The sequence below is a fragment of the Chiloscyllium plagiosum genome, chromosome 26 (genome assembly GCF_004010195.1).
Source record: "Chiloscyllium plagiosum isolate BGI_BamShark_2017 chromosome 26, ASM401019v2, whole genome shotgun sequence".
Lineage (NCBI taxonomy): Eukaryota > Metazoa > Chordata > Chondrichthyes > Orectolobiformes > Hemiscylliidae > Chiloscyllium > Chiloscyllium plagiosum.
Window position 1 is genome coordinate 31,176,835 of NC_057735.1, and position 16,322 is coordinate 31,193,156.

At 39.3% G+C, this 16,322-nt stretch overlaps 1 long non-coding RNA gene across 1 annotated transcript; it reads left to right on the forward strand.

Moving 5' to 3' along the window:
- The first annotated feature begins 389 nt into the window (after nt 1-389).
- LOC122562984 lies at nt 390-15,900 on the forward strand. The gene is made up of 3 exons (XR_006315458.1): nt 390-440; nt 4,711-4,830; nt 15,762-15,900. It is a non-coding gene; the product is annotated as an uncharacterized LOC122562984 (long non-coding RNA).
- The last annotated feature ends 422 nt before the right edge of the window (nt 15,901-16,322 follow it).

Genomic DNA, 16,322 nt, shown 5'->3' on the forward strand with positions numbered 1-16,322 from the left:
CAATAATGCTGTTAATATACAAGTACAGCCCAGTTCTGTATCAGAAACTGGAACAAATGAAGGGTGTAGTCTCATTATGCTTCAGTTTGGAATCTATTTGACTTTTACACTTACTTCATGCTCCAGCCTTAGCATTGGTGTTACACAGTTTGACTGTAAACATACATGGGAGGCATTTTCACCCTCCCTGCAGGGAACAGCAAACAATTGGGTGAGATTGCTCTGGAGAATATCTCCACCACCTGTACAATTAAGTGCTAAGTGAGAAAACCTATGGACAGCTTTTTTGACACCTCAGTAATTAAGGCCCATGTGCAGTCAATTAATGGCCACAAATGCTGCAGCATGCCACCTCTCTGATCAACTCTATCCGCAGCTAGTGAGGACGGTGGCTAGTTTCCTGACTGGGAAACCATGGCAACGTGCCTGCTGAATTTTTGGTAAGTAAGTGGCCATATCTCTAAATGTGAAAAAAAACTCAATCATGTAATAGTTCAAAATATAATTTTAAGTGAAAAGAAAATTTGCTTTTCTTTTATATTCCTTTATATATTTGAGAAAGATAACAGTGAAGTTTGGTGGATACAGCTGAGAAGATTTATTGCAAAATATTTTAAATCATACTGTCAATTACTGATTGTAAAGGATTGAAAAGGACAGAAGAGGACCTTCTGTGCTATATGATTCTATGACAATGCCATGTAGAAAATGTAGTGAACTATTTTCAAGTTAGATTGGGCATACTGTTATCACTAATTTTTAAGGAAACTGTTACAATTCTCCATGTTCCAGCTGAGTTTTTGAAATCTCTTCAGAAACATAATTAACAGAAATGCACAAAGCAGTTTCAAATCAAGGCTCTGGAATAAACTGAGTCAATATTTAACCTCACTTGCAAAAATATACCCATATGCCTCTAGTTTGAAATCCAAATACTTAAAGAATATAAGCCTCTTAACCTTTCATCACAATACAGGAGTTAGAGGAAAGAGATACCCAGAGTTAATTTTGTGAAGCTGAAGAATGTATTAACAACAAGAAAACTCATACGGTGTTATGTAATTGTGATAACAAACTTCTTTCCCTGCTCATTTTGCTTCTTCTGTGACCTTTGACATGGTTGATCACACCATTCTTCTTTAATGTCTCCATGTCATCATCCATTTGGGTGGGACTGAACTCAGCTGGTCCTATTCTTATCTACCAAGTCATCGGAAGGAACAACCATCAATGCCTTCCCTTCCCATTCCCACACAGTTTCCACTGGTTTTCCCCAAAGATCTGTATCTGACCCCACCAATTTTTTTACCCATGTGATGTCTCTGACAAAATGACACCAAAACATATCATCTTTTCCCACATGTACATTTGTGAATATACACTTGCAATTCAGAAACCATCCCTACTGTCTAAATTGTTGGGCTGCTTCTCTGATGTCTAGAAGTAGTGCTGAAATTTCTTCCAATTAAATATTGAGAAGGCTGCAGCCATTGTCTTTGGTTCCTGTCACAAACAAAAACAACTTACATAACATATTCCAACGCATTTCATATAAGCAATGTATGACACAAAGTCTCATAAGCACATATTAGATAAGACGACGAAAAGTTTGATCTAAGCAGTTTGTTTTAGATGTCTGAAATGAGTAAAATGACAGAGAAGTGTAGGGAGGTGTCGTTTTGAGCATAAAATTGCAGAGCCACAGTTGAAAGAGCAACTATAATGAAATAATAATTAACACAGATCTTATCCCACTCCCACAATAGTTTGTGGCTGAACCAAACTGTTTGCAACATTTATGCCAACATGTGCTTTTACCCTCATTAGATTAGATTCTCTACAGTGTGGAAACAGGCCCTTCAGCCCAACCGACCCTCCGAAGAGTAACTCACCCAGACCCATTTCCCCCTGACTAATGCACCTAACACTATGGGCAATTTAGCATGGCCAATCCACCTGACCTGCACATCTTTGGATTGTGGGAGGAAACCGGAGCACCCGGAGGAAACCCACGCAGACACAGGGAGAATGCGCAAACTCCACACAGGTAGTCGCCAGAGGCTGGAATTGAAGCTACAACCCTGGTGCTGTGAGACAGCAGTGCTAACCATTGAGCCGCCCTAAATTATCTCATGATCAAAAGATCTAACCACTTCTTCATCTTTAATTTCAATCATTCCACCATTCAACTCTCACAGCTCCCTCGGCTCTAAGTTTTGAAATTTCATCCCTAAACTTTTCCAACTCTTTGCCGTGCTTTCCTCCTTTACAGTGCTGCTTAAAAATCAGCTGTTTGGCCCAGATTTTAATATCGGTTGTAACAATTCCTTTTGTAGCTTAGTACTAGACATCAGTGCTGTAATCAACATGCTGAAGTACAGCTTGGAGGAAACGTTAGCAGCAGTGACAATAATATGATTGAGTTTTGCATTCAGTTTAAGGTAAGGAAGAGTAGATTCAGTTTTTAAAACTTAAGAGGGCTGGCCAATGTGAATTTGACAATTCACATTAAAGATAGGTGAATAGAGATGCAATGGCACATAAGAGGATATTTTGAAACGTACAGATGGGTACATTCCAACATGTAAGATAAATTCCAATGGACAGACCCACAATCCTTGGTTAACTAGAAATGTTACAGATATTATTGAACTAAAAGAAAAAGGATGTAATTGTGCTGTCAGTCTGGGGATCAGAAGATAGGACAGAAAGTACAATTTAAAAAGGCAAAGAATGATCATATAGAAATGAATTAAGAATTAGAGTGGCAGAAAAAGCTAACCAAAATATTAAAACAAAGTAAGACTTTCTATGGATAAGTAAAGAGGGAAAAAGTTAACATAGTGAGCATTTATCCTTAGAATGGGGGCTGGAAAATTGAGGAACTGGTATTTTGCATTATTCTGCGCTATCGTGGATTCAAGTAGCAACTCGGAAGGAGCAAATTACTAAGAAATATGAAAAATTTAGGGAAATTACAATCACCAGAGATATTGAATTGAGTAAACTGGTAAGTGCCTGTATCCTGATAGTCTTCATCCTCGGATTAGAAGAAATGGCTAGTAAGATCATTAATGCATTGAGTTTAACTTTCCAAAGCTCTCTTGATTTGAAGACAGGACCGTACACTGGAAAATAGCAAATACAACCCCTCTCTTCAAAAAAGGAAGGAGATAGAAAGTGGGCAACTACAGGCTTGCTAGCATAACATCTGACATTGGGAAGATGTTAGAAGCTATTATTTAAATAAGTTATTGCAGGGAGTTAGATAAGGTCAAGATAATCAGGTTCAGTCAACATGGTTTTGTGAAAAAGAAATCATGTTTACCAAATTTATTTAAGTTCTTTGAAGAAGTAATGAGTACTGTAGATTGAAGGGAACTGATAAATGTGCTGTACTTAGATTTCTAGAAGGTATTTGATCAGAGTAATAGAAACATAGCAATGTACAGCATAGAAACAGACCCTTTCGTCCAACTCGTCCATGCCGACCAGATATCCCAACCTAATTTAGTCCTATTTGCCAGCACGTGGCCCATATCCCACTAAACCCATCCTAAAAGTGAGACATTAAAGATATTTGTGGAAAACAAAAGTTAATGATGCAGGGGAAAGCATATTAACGTATTAGAAGAATAGCTAGGAACAGGAAGTAGAGAGAGGGAATAAAAAATTTTCAGGTTGGCAAGATGTAATGAACGATGTGTCACAAGGTCAGTGCTGGGACCTCAATTGTTCACAGTTTATAAAAATGAATTAGATTAAGGAACAGAAGGTATTGGTTACCAAATTTGCTGACAATACAAAGCTGGATAGGAAAGTCAGTTTTGAAGAGGCTATAGAAATATATAGATATGTTTAATGCATGGGCAAAGATTTGGCAAATGGAAGTACAATTGCCAAACTTCAAGACTTAAATATTAAATGCAATAACAAAAACAGAAATTGCTGAAGAAACTCAACAGGTCTTGCAGCATCTGTGGAGAGAAATCAAAGTTAACATTTTAGGTTATATGATCCATCTTCTGAAATATTATCTCTGTTTTCTCTCCACTGATGCTGCCAGCCTTGCTGAGTTTATCCAGCAACTCCTGCTTTTGTTTCAGATTTCCAGCATTCACAGTTCTTCATTTTATTTTAGTATTGAATACTATACTTACCATTCAGAAACCTATTGTCTAATAAATAAACCCAGTACAAATTTATCACAAAAAATGTAGCATCTCCCTACAGGTAGACAATTAATAAGCTTCTGACATTTGTAGATGTTGTAGAGTAGCACTATAATGACTCTGAGGGATTTATCATTTTAATCAGTTTCAGTTCAAAGGGGTAAATAGAATTTCAAACCAGAGGACCCAAATTCATGTTTGAAACTGTAGAAACTGTAGAAAATTTTTCAAGATTACCTACTTCACCAGCTATATCGCAGTAGTCCATGATACTGTGGATGCTGGAAATCTGAAATTTAAATTAGAGAATGCAGTAAATATTCATCACATCAGGCAGTAGCTGTGAAGAGAGACACAGAGTTAATATTTCAGGCTGATAAATCCTCATTGGAATTAGGAAAAATTAGAGATATAGTAGGTTTTAAGCCAGTAGAGAGTCTGTGAAAGTGAAGAGGGTGGTAAAAAGAACAAAAGAGAAGATCTGTTAAAGAGTGAAAAATGTCCTTGTAAAGAATTGCTCTTCTCTCTGACCGCACAGAGCTAACCCAAGACAATTCACAAATATGTGAACAGAAAATGGATTGTGACATTCCAGAGCAGAAACTGTTTGAAATGATTCCCCATCCAGTCTATGGGATATCACCTGTATGAGACAAGGGTTGGTAATTCTATTTCCACATTTTCGTACCGGTAGTGATTACAACAAAGTCAGCCTGGTCGATATCATAGCATATGAGTTCCTTGACTGGGGCTGTTAATCTGGTTGACAGATAAGAACAGGAATGTCCGACATCCTGACACTCTGAGACCTGGCTCTGAGAGAGCTGGATCAGTGTCAAGGACTCTCCACATGTAAATAACAGGTGACCGGTTGATGCGATCCCAGCCTCTATAGAGTTATTACAGTAGCTGCAGAGAAACAAGAAATTTGTAGACTCAGGATTTTTTAGTTTTACTTTGGAGAGCATTTTCATAGTGAGAAATCAAGTACTCTGCAATAAATAAAGGGTCAGGCCTTTGAAAATCCAATTCACTGAAGATCCTTTCCAGGCATTTGGCAATTGTTCATTCATTTAAATAGGATGCTTTTGATTCAATTTCTCAGCGGGTAAAAAGACAACATACTTCAACAGGCTTTTCATTTGATTTCTGACTGCATCTTAGCACACACAAAATAAAATCAATGAACCTCCTTACAATTAGTAAATTTAGGACAGAATATTATCATCACTGTTTGCATTATTGCTTTATCAAGGCAAATAAAATTCAAGAGCAATCTCACCATTGGATTACAGGTGAAAAAGATTAGGATATTTCATTAGAGGCTGCCAATTATTTTCCACGATAGAGGTAATCATCAAAATATGAAATTATAACATAAATAAGGAGAACACACATTAAATTAAAATGGCAATGGGCTCAACAGGAACATTATGTCAGAAATATGATCAGCTCCATGGCACACTGACCCAGATGCTCCCTAAAGGGGAAGTAATAGCCTCATGGTATTATCACTAGAGACTCAAGTATTGAACTGGGGGCCTGAGTTCAATGCAAGATGGTGGAATTTGACTCCAGTAAAAAGCTGGAATTAAGAGCATAACGATGACCACGAATGCACTGTCGATTGTCAGAAAACCCCACCTGGTCCTTTGGGAAAAGAAAACTGCCATTCTTCCCTGGTCTGACTTCCATGTGACTCCAAACCCACAGCAATGTGATTGACTCTCAACTGCTCTCTGGGCAATTAGGGATGGGTAATGAATGTAGGCTTGGTCAGCATCATCCACACCCTGTAAACAAATAAGAAACAATCGCTTGAGAAGTGATGATCACAGGAAGATAGACAAATCAGTTACAAGCCAAACTCAATAATGCCCATAAATCTGGAGTAGAGACTTACTGTCCTTCTCACCAGAGAATTTGACTGTGTGTGGCATTGAGGAAATTATTCGATCTTACCAGAAATCAGCTAAAGGGTAAAATGCTGCAAATGCTGAAGCGGACACAGAGTGCAGAGGAAACTCAGCAGGCCTGGCAACATGAGTTCTGAACAGCAGTCATTCCAGACTTGAAATGTTAACTCTGCTTAGATGCTGCCAGATGCTGCACAGATGCTGCCAGAACTGTTGAGTCACTCCAGAAATTGATTCAGTGGCAAATTTGTGGTGTTTCATGGAAAGCTATTCTCTGTGAGGCCGAGCAAGTTTCCCACACTTGCATTATTGACTATGATGCCACGTCCCTGTAACACCCTGCTGATCTTATTCTCCGACTTGCTATAGGTTTGCCATTGCCCATATATCCCATGATTTCTGACACTTGCATCATTTTTAAAAGGTAGTCGTGCTCCAGGTCAAGGGCTGGCAGTCTGGAGCTGTGCTAATTAGATTTTATTTTCCTGGGCATGGCAAACAAGGGAAAGTTCGTGCCCACTTTGTGGGCAGAGAACTGATGGTCCTGGTGAAGGGGATTGTATAGAGAAAGACCATCCTCATGGATGTAGGTTTGCTCGCTGAGCTGGAAGGTTCACTTTCAAATGTTTCAACACCATACTAGGTAACATCTTCAGTGAGCCTCTGGACGAAGCACTGCTGATGTTTCCTGCTTTCTATTTATATACGTTTGAGTTTCTTTGGGTTGGTGATGTCATTTCCTGTGGTGATGTTATTTCCTACAGTGGTGTCATTTACTGTTCTTTTTCTCAGGGAGTGGTAAATGGGGTCCAAGTCAATGCCAATGGGGTCCAATTCTATCAACAACCACATTGACTGGACCCCATTTACCACCCCTGAGAAAAAGAACAGGAAATGACATCACCATAGGAAATGACATCACCAACCCCAAGAAACCCAAACATATAAAATAGAAAACAGAAAACATCAGCAGTGCTTTGTCTGCAGGCTCACTGAAAATGTTACCTTGTATGGTGACGAAACATCTGAAAATGAACCTTCCAGCTCAGCAAGCAAACGTCAGCCTGAGCTATAAATCTTCTTAAACTCGCTGAGACCATCTTCTTGCCACAGAGCCAGCAGAGAAGGAGATGGCGGTACCAGGACCTGCCAGCCTGCAATCCATTCTAAGTGGTTAAAGACTTAGCAGCAACCTCGGTTTGCTCAATACATCGCATCAGTTGTGTGACAAATTGATCTTTTACTATAAAATCTGTGTCCTATGATGCTGCCCCACTAGCTACCTGATGAAGGAGCAGCATTCTGAAATCATTTACTTTCAAATAAACCTATGAAGTATAACTTGGTGCTGTGTGAATTTGAACATTGCCAAATGGGTTAGTGTAGTGTTCAATTGTCCAGGGAAACAGCCAGAAATGCCTAAGGATAAACAAGGCACTGCCATCTATAGGTTCAGGCAGAATTCAGTAGTGGGCTCTAATACTAAGTGCATATAATTACAAGTTGGAACAGTTTCTGGGAGGCCAAGTAACAAATGTGGATGCACTGAGCTGCCTCCCGCTGACAGATAATGCACTGGTGGTAGCACCACTGGAAGAGTCCATAATGGTTTTAATTTTTCTGGACACACTTCCAGTTATAGCTGAATATATCAGACTTTAGATGCAGAAAGATCCTGCCCTGGCAGAACTGAAACAGCCGGTGGTGATGGGGAAATCCAAAGGGCCGTCACAACCAAAACTGAAACCCTTTTTGGGCCCAGAGAGACCAAATCACAGTTGAGAATGGCATATTATTATTGGGAGTAAGAGTGATTGTCTCGAGCAAAAGTCGCTGCCAGATATTCACTGAACTGCAACACAGTCATCCAGGGTTTCCAAGATGTTGGAAGATGGATGGTGGCCAGGATTGGATTGGATGCAGACATAGCCACTTTTGTGGTGCAGTGCCCAGACTGCTAACAAGGACAAAAATTACCACCACCAGCTCTCCTGCATTTATGGGAATGGCTGTGTAGATCCTGAACTTGCGTAAACGTTGACTAAATAAGTCCTTTCATGGACTCAATGTGTTTAGTCATTATGGAAGAATGCCTCATCTTCCGCCTTGGAGGCTTGGCACCGCCCTCATGACCTGTCCTCCCTATCCATCATCCTTCCCACCTCTCCGTTGCACCCTCCTCTCCCACCCACCACCATTACCCCCACCTCCATCGACCTATCACATTCTCAGCTACCTTTCCCCTAGCTCCACCCCCCTCCCATTTATCTCTCTACCCCCTCAGCTCACAAGCTTCATTCCTACTGAAGGGCTCTTGCCCGAAACATCGATTTTCCTGCTCTTCAGATGCTGCTGACCTGCTGTGCTTTTCCAGCACCACACTCTCGACTCTGATCTCCAGCATACAGTCCTCACTTTCTCCTCCGTGGTCATTATGGATGTGCATTCATTGTAGTCAGACGTGGATAGAGTTCATTTGTCAAACACAGGGGCGAAGAGAAAGAAACTGCATATCTTTTGCAAGATACAAATTTCCAGAAGTGTTGGTCACAGATAACAGGCCATCGTTTACCAGCACACATTTTGAGTATTTCACAAATTCAAATGACATTTGACATAAAAGAACAGTTCCATACCATCCATCATTCAATGGACTGGCAGAAAGATGAGTCCATACTTTGAAGGCAGGCTTAAAGAAACAGCGTACAGCTTCACTCCACACCAAACTGTCCCAGTTCCTATTTGATAATAGGACCAGCCCTCATGCAACTAGATGGATAACTCCAGCAAAGTTGCTAATGGGAAAAAGACTCCACACCAGGTTAAATCTAATCTTCCAGACTTGGGGAAGATGATGAATTGGCATCAGAAATGCCAATGCCAGACACAAATTTCTGCTAAGCAAAACAGACAACTTAATTCAGGAGATGAAGTTTGGTGTAGGAACCATGGGAATGCCCCTACATGGGTAATAGACATGGTTGACAGAAGGTCAAGTTCAGTGATGCATAAAGGTTGGGTAGGTAAGATGGTCATGAACAAACACAAGGACAATATGAAAGCTGCAAACTTGCAAACCATGCGGGAGCAAAATGTGCCTGGCTCCACGGAACTGTCGGAAAGCCTGGCGGAACCCATGTATTCTCCCTCTCCATCAAACATTGAAGAGACCTCGGAATCTGAGATGAACACAGTTGATGTTGCCGCCTTGATGCTTTTGCCTCCTGAAGAAAAGAATAAATTTCTTCCGAGATGCTCCAGGCACAAGAGGCGAGCTGCTTATCAGAAGCAGAGTCAGAGGAACTTGGCCTGGTGTTAAAAATCCCAGGAGGGGCCCCAAGAAAACAAATAGGCCTATATGCTTGGATTCAAGGGTGAAGGCATGTAGTGATTGTAACAAGGTCAGGCAGGTGGAACTCATAGAATATGAGTTCCCTGATTGGGGCTGTTAATAGGGTCCAATCAGGGAGCTCTGGCTAACAGATACAAACAGGAGTGTCAGACATCTTGTTCTCTCTGACAGCTGGCTCTGAGGGAGCTGGATCAGTGTCAAGAATCTTCGACGTGTAAATGAAGAATGACTTGGTAACGGAATACCAGCCTCCTATTTCACTTAAGTTTCTACCCTATCTGTCTATGTAATTTTTCACCTGCCCAGTTTGTCCCCTCAGCCTCAGGCATATCAAATCAACATGCCAGATATGCTAGGGCAGGTGTGAGATTAACCTCACACTGTACCTTACAACCACATGTTGACCCCCTTGACTCAAGACTGCTGGCAAGTACAACAAGCTGACTGGCTTTATGTTGATTTTAAAAAGCAAGTCCAGACAGGTGCTGTGTGCATTTAAGGTCTGGCTGAGAGGGGCAAAACACAAAATGACAAGGAAAATCAGCAATTCTGTAAGTGTCCAATTTGGCACAAAGTTACTGAGTGCTAAGAGACTAATCCAAGAGGCTTGAAATGCATCCTGGTCCAATACTTAAGATGTGAGCCTATGCCCATGGATATAGGCTCCTGGCAGTAGCATTGCAATGAAAGGTACTGGTGTATGCACCAAAGCTCCATAGTGCATCACTGATGTGCAGAACCATGTTGCAAGTGGATCAGAGATGTACCATTAGGGTCTATTGAAGGTCTGATGCCAAGGACCATGAACAGGGGTGTCACTGCCCATGGAGGGTGTCGGAGATATTTGTACCTGTTATCCAAGACTGAGGTCCTGAGAAGCAAGTGGTGAACTGAAATTGCCAGGTAACTGCTCTGACCTTCATATTGAGGTTTGTCACCATCTATCCGGCATATGGGAGAATGGTGAACTGAATATAGCAATGAGGTGGTACAGCATGCTAATGAATGCAAATAGCCCTCGCTACACTAACTAGTGAGAATCTCGACTTGCTATTCAACACCTGGTTGGAAAATGGGATCTTTTGCTGTCAATATTGCAACAATCGTGCAAGCAAGATCAAGCGTGGTGTTAAAATGAAAGTCAGCAGAAATCCTTTGAGAAAGTTAAGACTTATGTTATCTGACATCTGTATTAAATATTCACATGTGAGATCCATCCACAGGCAAGAAGAATGAAAACAAAATAAACATCCCACAAAGGAAACTCTTAAGTTTTGACAAGAAGAAAATCCTTAACAAAATGAAACAGCTATTTAGGCATCTAGGAAGACAACTTGAACGAAGGTCTGACATTCTCTGATGATAAAAACAATGATACATCAAGTGTAAGTGAAAATTTGGAGAACACAAATCTTTAACCACCTCTGAGGGAACTGCAAAAGAGATTAGAGAGGTGAGCAAAACTACTACAATGTTTATCCTTGGGAGATGGAGAGTTTTGAAGGAGATGTAAGAGCCTTTATTTACTATACAGAGACAGTAACTCGGAGATTGAAATAGAGTAAAGCATTAATTCTCCATTAGACAAGTAGCAAGCTACAGCAGTAATGACACAAGAGGTCACATGGTAAAGAGATTCTGAAGGGAGATGCTACTGTGTAGACTTCATTCTTATTCTAAAGGTATATGCAGTCCATGGAGTGTGAATAAACAATCATCCTAAAATGGCCTTAGGTGCCAGCAGGCTCTCTTAAGCAGAATTGGTGTTCTTAATGTCTTTCAAGACTTACCAGCACAAAAAGAGACAGCCTTCAAATATTGCTCTGCCTTTATCAGAGTGGAATCAAAATCCTTGAACTTTATAACAGTACTGTGGGTATACCTGCAGTAGTTCAAGAAGGCAGCTCACTGCCACGTTCAAGGGCAATAGTCACTGTACAACAAATTCTGCTAACACTCATGTCCTATGAAAGATCTTCTTAAAAAATGCTTGATTGTGCATGATTTAAGAATGCATTTGAAATGTGAATATTCTAATATAAAAAATCATACACCAGATAAACGGATTCAAGACTGTCATTCCTTTTCTGCAGGAGGATGAAATGATAGTAATGCATTTTCAATAATTAGATGTGTTTAGTTGGACAATATATCCTGCTATATGTCAATACTTCACATAAAGTTTATCTTATCATTGAATGCATATACTGGTGATAGACAATAATGATCTACTTTCATGAATAGATGTAAACTGATTCAAATCATGTAACTGCAGGTTTAAAACTAGGAACGAACAGTGTTAAGTACCCACATAAAACCTTGTTTTAAAATTGTCACAGGCATCAAATACTTGTTCTCCAAATTGGTAAATGGCACAGAACACATAATTCTCATTATACGACTCTTGGTCATTTCATAAGCACATCGGCCACTAGTGGCACAAAGCACATGAATAGTAATGGACCATAACAATATCTAATAGAATGTAGAGCAATACAATTAGCAAATCAATTTGAGTATAATTTCTCTTTGGTCCTAGGCAGCTTGTGGCCAGATAGTTAAAGCCTTTGATGGCAGAAAGAGCTTATCAACCTACACAGAGGAATCAGTGGCAGATATAGTGTATAAGTGCAATCACATAGCACAAGGCTAAGGCTCATAGTGACAATGTTTGGAAGGGATATGCCCAATGGAGCAAAAGGAAAGTGGGTGTGGTGGTGGAAGCAGATCAGCTATAAATGGGCAAGCAGTCAACGTGATAGAGAAGGCTAATGAGAAAAGAAAACAAGGCAGATGGCATAATAAAGAACAATACAACATGGATCCTACGAGTCAAAAAACGAATGGCAGTTAATACAACATAACAACATTTTAAATAGAGTTTACATGCATCAGGGGCAAAACCACAATGACACCATACTTGGCAAAAATGTCAACACAGGAAAGGTGACGGACAGCAGGTGTTTCCAGGCACAAGGCTTTTGATATCTGATAGATAATAAAATAATGGGAAAGGAGATAAAACCTTGCTCCAGGCATTGTGTATATGAATGAGAATAGCTAACTAAGCCTAGAGATAAATTTACAAGCAGGTCACATTTTAAGTAAAAATTGCATTTATGTTGCAATATTATTCTGAAGAGAGGCAAATACTGTCCTTCATGCACACAAGTCAATAGAGTGAAAAGATCCTACAATCAAAATAAATTCTTCTCTACAACAATTTTGACAGATTCTGGATGGTGGAAAGAACCTGATTTTTTAACAAAAATTGGAATTGAGACATTTATATTTCCATCGACAATTTTATATTTCCATCGACAAATATTATACCACAACTTCAGCTTTGAGAAATTAGACAAACATGGATTTAACCATCTAATTATAATTACTTTCTTGGTCTTAATCACCTGATTTTGTTTTGAAAATAGCAGTGCAGTATTCAGCAATTTAAATGATCATGTAAGAAATTATTTGTGTTCAAGTATAATTTTAGTACTGTATGCTTTAATTCATTTTATCTCTTTTTTAAAAAACTATCCTTCATGCTATAAATTAATATTTAGATTAATGCAATAATTTACAGCTGTATTCATTTTTTCAGTTTCTCAACCTGTCCTACTAAAGGCAAAATGTACTGATGTACATTTTCCTCCTCCAGCTGCCATTACAAGATGGCTGTAACTAAACAGTTTAGCATAATTTAATTTGCCAATGTTGACACATCTATTTAAAGCAACATGCTCAGAGCCAGATCAAAACCAAGTGACTTCTCATATACATTAATAATCCTTAGCTGTTAAATATTCCAGCTGTCTAACTCAATCCTTTCATGTCAGAGTGTAGAAATCTGTAAGGACCAGTTACATTCCATGCCTGAAATTCAGGATTTGTTTGGGTAGAAGATTCAATTACCGCCTATTCCATTTACTAGCTGACAGTTTGCGAGAAACACAATTACAGAAAGAAAGTAGCCACCCTATCCTCCAAAAGAGAACAAAGGGTTGGAACCTTCAATTTGATATGGAAGCAAATGATGCCACGTAGATTCTGACCAAATAAATTTTAAGATCAACAGTGCCCCCAAATGGCAACAAAGTGACAAACATGATGTTGAAAGTAACAGAAGCAGGCTAGGGGTTCATGAGAACAGTTTTCTTTTTTGGAGAAACAAGGGTTTGAGAAGAATTATAAAGACCAAGGAATTACCAGAAAGACATTACTATGAAAGAAACTCAAATGGATATCTGAAAAAAATTAAATTTATCAAAGTACGGTTGGTTGAGGAGGATCAGATATGCCAATTCTGTCAATCTCAGATTCTGGAAAAGTAAGGGATTTGAGTTTCTGCCTCTAGAACAGGGAGATTTCTCAGTCATAATTTATATTTTCAAGCTTCTGCATAAAATTGACTAAGCTGATCATTGCATATTGATGTTTGTGGCAACTAGATTAAATAACAGGAGTGGGTAAGCTAAATGGAATGATTTTATTTTCCTCCAAAGGTTATAGACTTGCGCCACAATTTATCACGGAAGATGATCAAAGACAGAATAACTACTTTGAAAAAAACAATCAAAAATGATGCTGGAAAGAGAATACTGTGATGAATCAGGGTTAGGGTCAGCTTTCAGGATAAAGCATTACCAGTCAAGAGATCATTCCTCTGGGACTATAGTAGATTTACCTTTATTTACACATATAGCTTGGAAGAAAACATATTCATGATGAGATATAGAATTCAGAACCTTGCTATAGTCAAATAAAAATTATTTTAAACAATCATATTGCATGATGTACAGATCTATCCAAACATGCACAAGAATTCTGCACATGCAGGGTGTTCCTCGAACTTCAAAATTCTCAAGTAATCTTTCTGTTAGTTCAACTAGATATCACCCTGAGGTCACAATCCCAGACTGCAGAGAGGTCTCTGGTCAAACAGTATCCAAAGGCACATCACTACTGATATAGAGCTGTCCTCATGAGTAATGCTGGGTCTCATCAACCACCTCACACACAAGCAGATCTTTCCCAGAGATGAATTACTCTAGAAGTCAGACTTGGCCTCTAGCACCCTGAAATAACTTCAGAAGGAACTGCAACTTAACAACAGGGACCACTACAAATCACAGCAAAACTGTCCTGTCAGTGGTAAAATAGAAAATCGAATTATAAAGATAGACATTGAAGTGCAACATGCTAAAGAAATAACAAACTTTAAAATGTGCAAAAGCAGTATCAAAAAGGCTCCCAAATCATTTCTATGCCATGGCTTCTGTTGCCTATTTCTGTGCCCCTGATTTCAATAATGCAATCTAACAAAGCATTACTGACAGAAACCATCACAAAGTGCAGGTTGCTATTACACCCCTCTGGAGCAGGTGGGACTTGAACAGAGTAATTCTAATCCTCTGATATTCCATTCATATATATCTCCTGTTTCTCAAATCTGTAGGAAACCTTTGACAACAGGTGCTCAGTGTACATAAGACATAAGGCCTCAGCTCCTTCCTCCCTGATCCTCAAACAGGTTTTTTGACTGCTTTTACTCTTTACTTACAGTACAAACACCACTAACCTTCAAAACTCTCTATCACCTTCAAACTATGGGAAAAAAGCATACAAGCATATAGAATCTGCCAGGTGGCTATGAGTTCAGAATAATTATCGTAGCTCCGCATGTTAATTGTCTAAATTAAGGTTAAGGTTTAGCATATAAGGAGCTGCTATGGCATTTCTATACAATCCTGTACTTGGGTACTAGTGGCAGGAGGCATCCACATTTCATGGCTGTGGCCGTTTTACAAAGCCAGCTATAGTTGGAGGAGGCCCTTAAGTGGGCATTAATTCACCATCCAAGGGCCTTGCCTGACCTAATGGGGGATGGGTGAGGAGGTATTTAATCTCCTTGGCTATTGATAAAATGCTCTCAGTGGTGGGAAGACCACAGACACAAGGCTAGCGCCTAATTTTACAATCCTTCCACCTGGTAACCTACTCCTGGAGAGGTAGTGATCAGTAAAGTTCCACCCAAGAGCATTTATCCTAAAAAATTATAGTCCTTAGCCAAACGGAAATAATATTCAAAAGAAATGTCAGGAATGTCTCAAACGGTGATTGAATTTATGATTATATTCCTTCATTTTGATTGAACAAGTTCAATATAGTTTGCACCATTTTGTACTCTATGGTAGGAGCCACAAATTAATGCAACACTGTTTTTAATTTGTTATTTACCACTCACTGTTTTCAGTGGCTATGTTCAGCTGCAGCATTATAACATGTTGTCTTTTTGTGATTTTGTCCTTTCTCTATTAGGCACCAAACAGTTGCTGTGTGATGAGTTCCAGAATGAAGATGTCATCTGTCACATTCATCATATTCGGCTAACTGACATCCTTTCTTTGATAGCTTAATGTTAAGAGTTAATAATCCACACAAATGAGCCAGGGGTGGGGGTGGGGAACTCTTTAGTTATTTTCCATGGAAATATAACCAAGGGATAAACTGCAAATATTAAACGTTTTGATTTCCTCAGTGTTTGGCTCATCTGTATTGGTCATAATTCCCAGAACAAACAATAGCTGACTTACAAGGTAGTAAAACTGACTGTTGCCAAGTTAGCCTTATCCCCAACAAATTTGTAGCAGCTGGTTGCAATCCAATCCAAATGTGCCATTACTGACGTTACATTTTTAGTGCTGAATATTCACATGTAGAAAAAAACGTGGAGGAGTAGGAGTTGGCACAGCTTGAAATGAAAAAGGCCTTATATGTCGAGAATACAATTTCAACAGAATTAATGTCCAGTTGATATCACAAAGCATATGAAAGAAACAGGAGTGGTTTATGGACAATGTAGGAACATAGAATACCTTT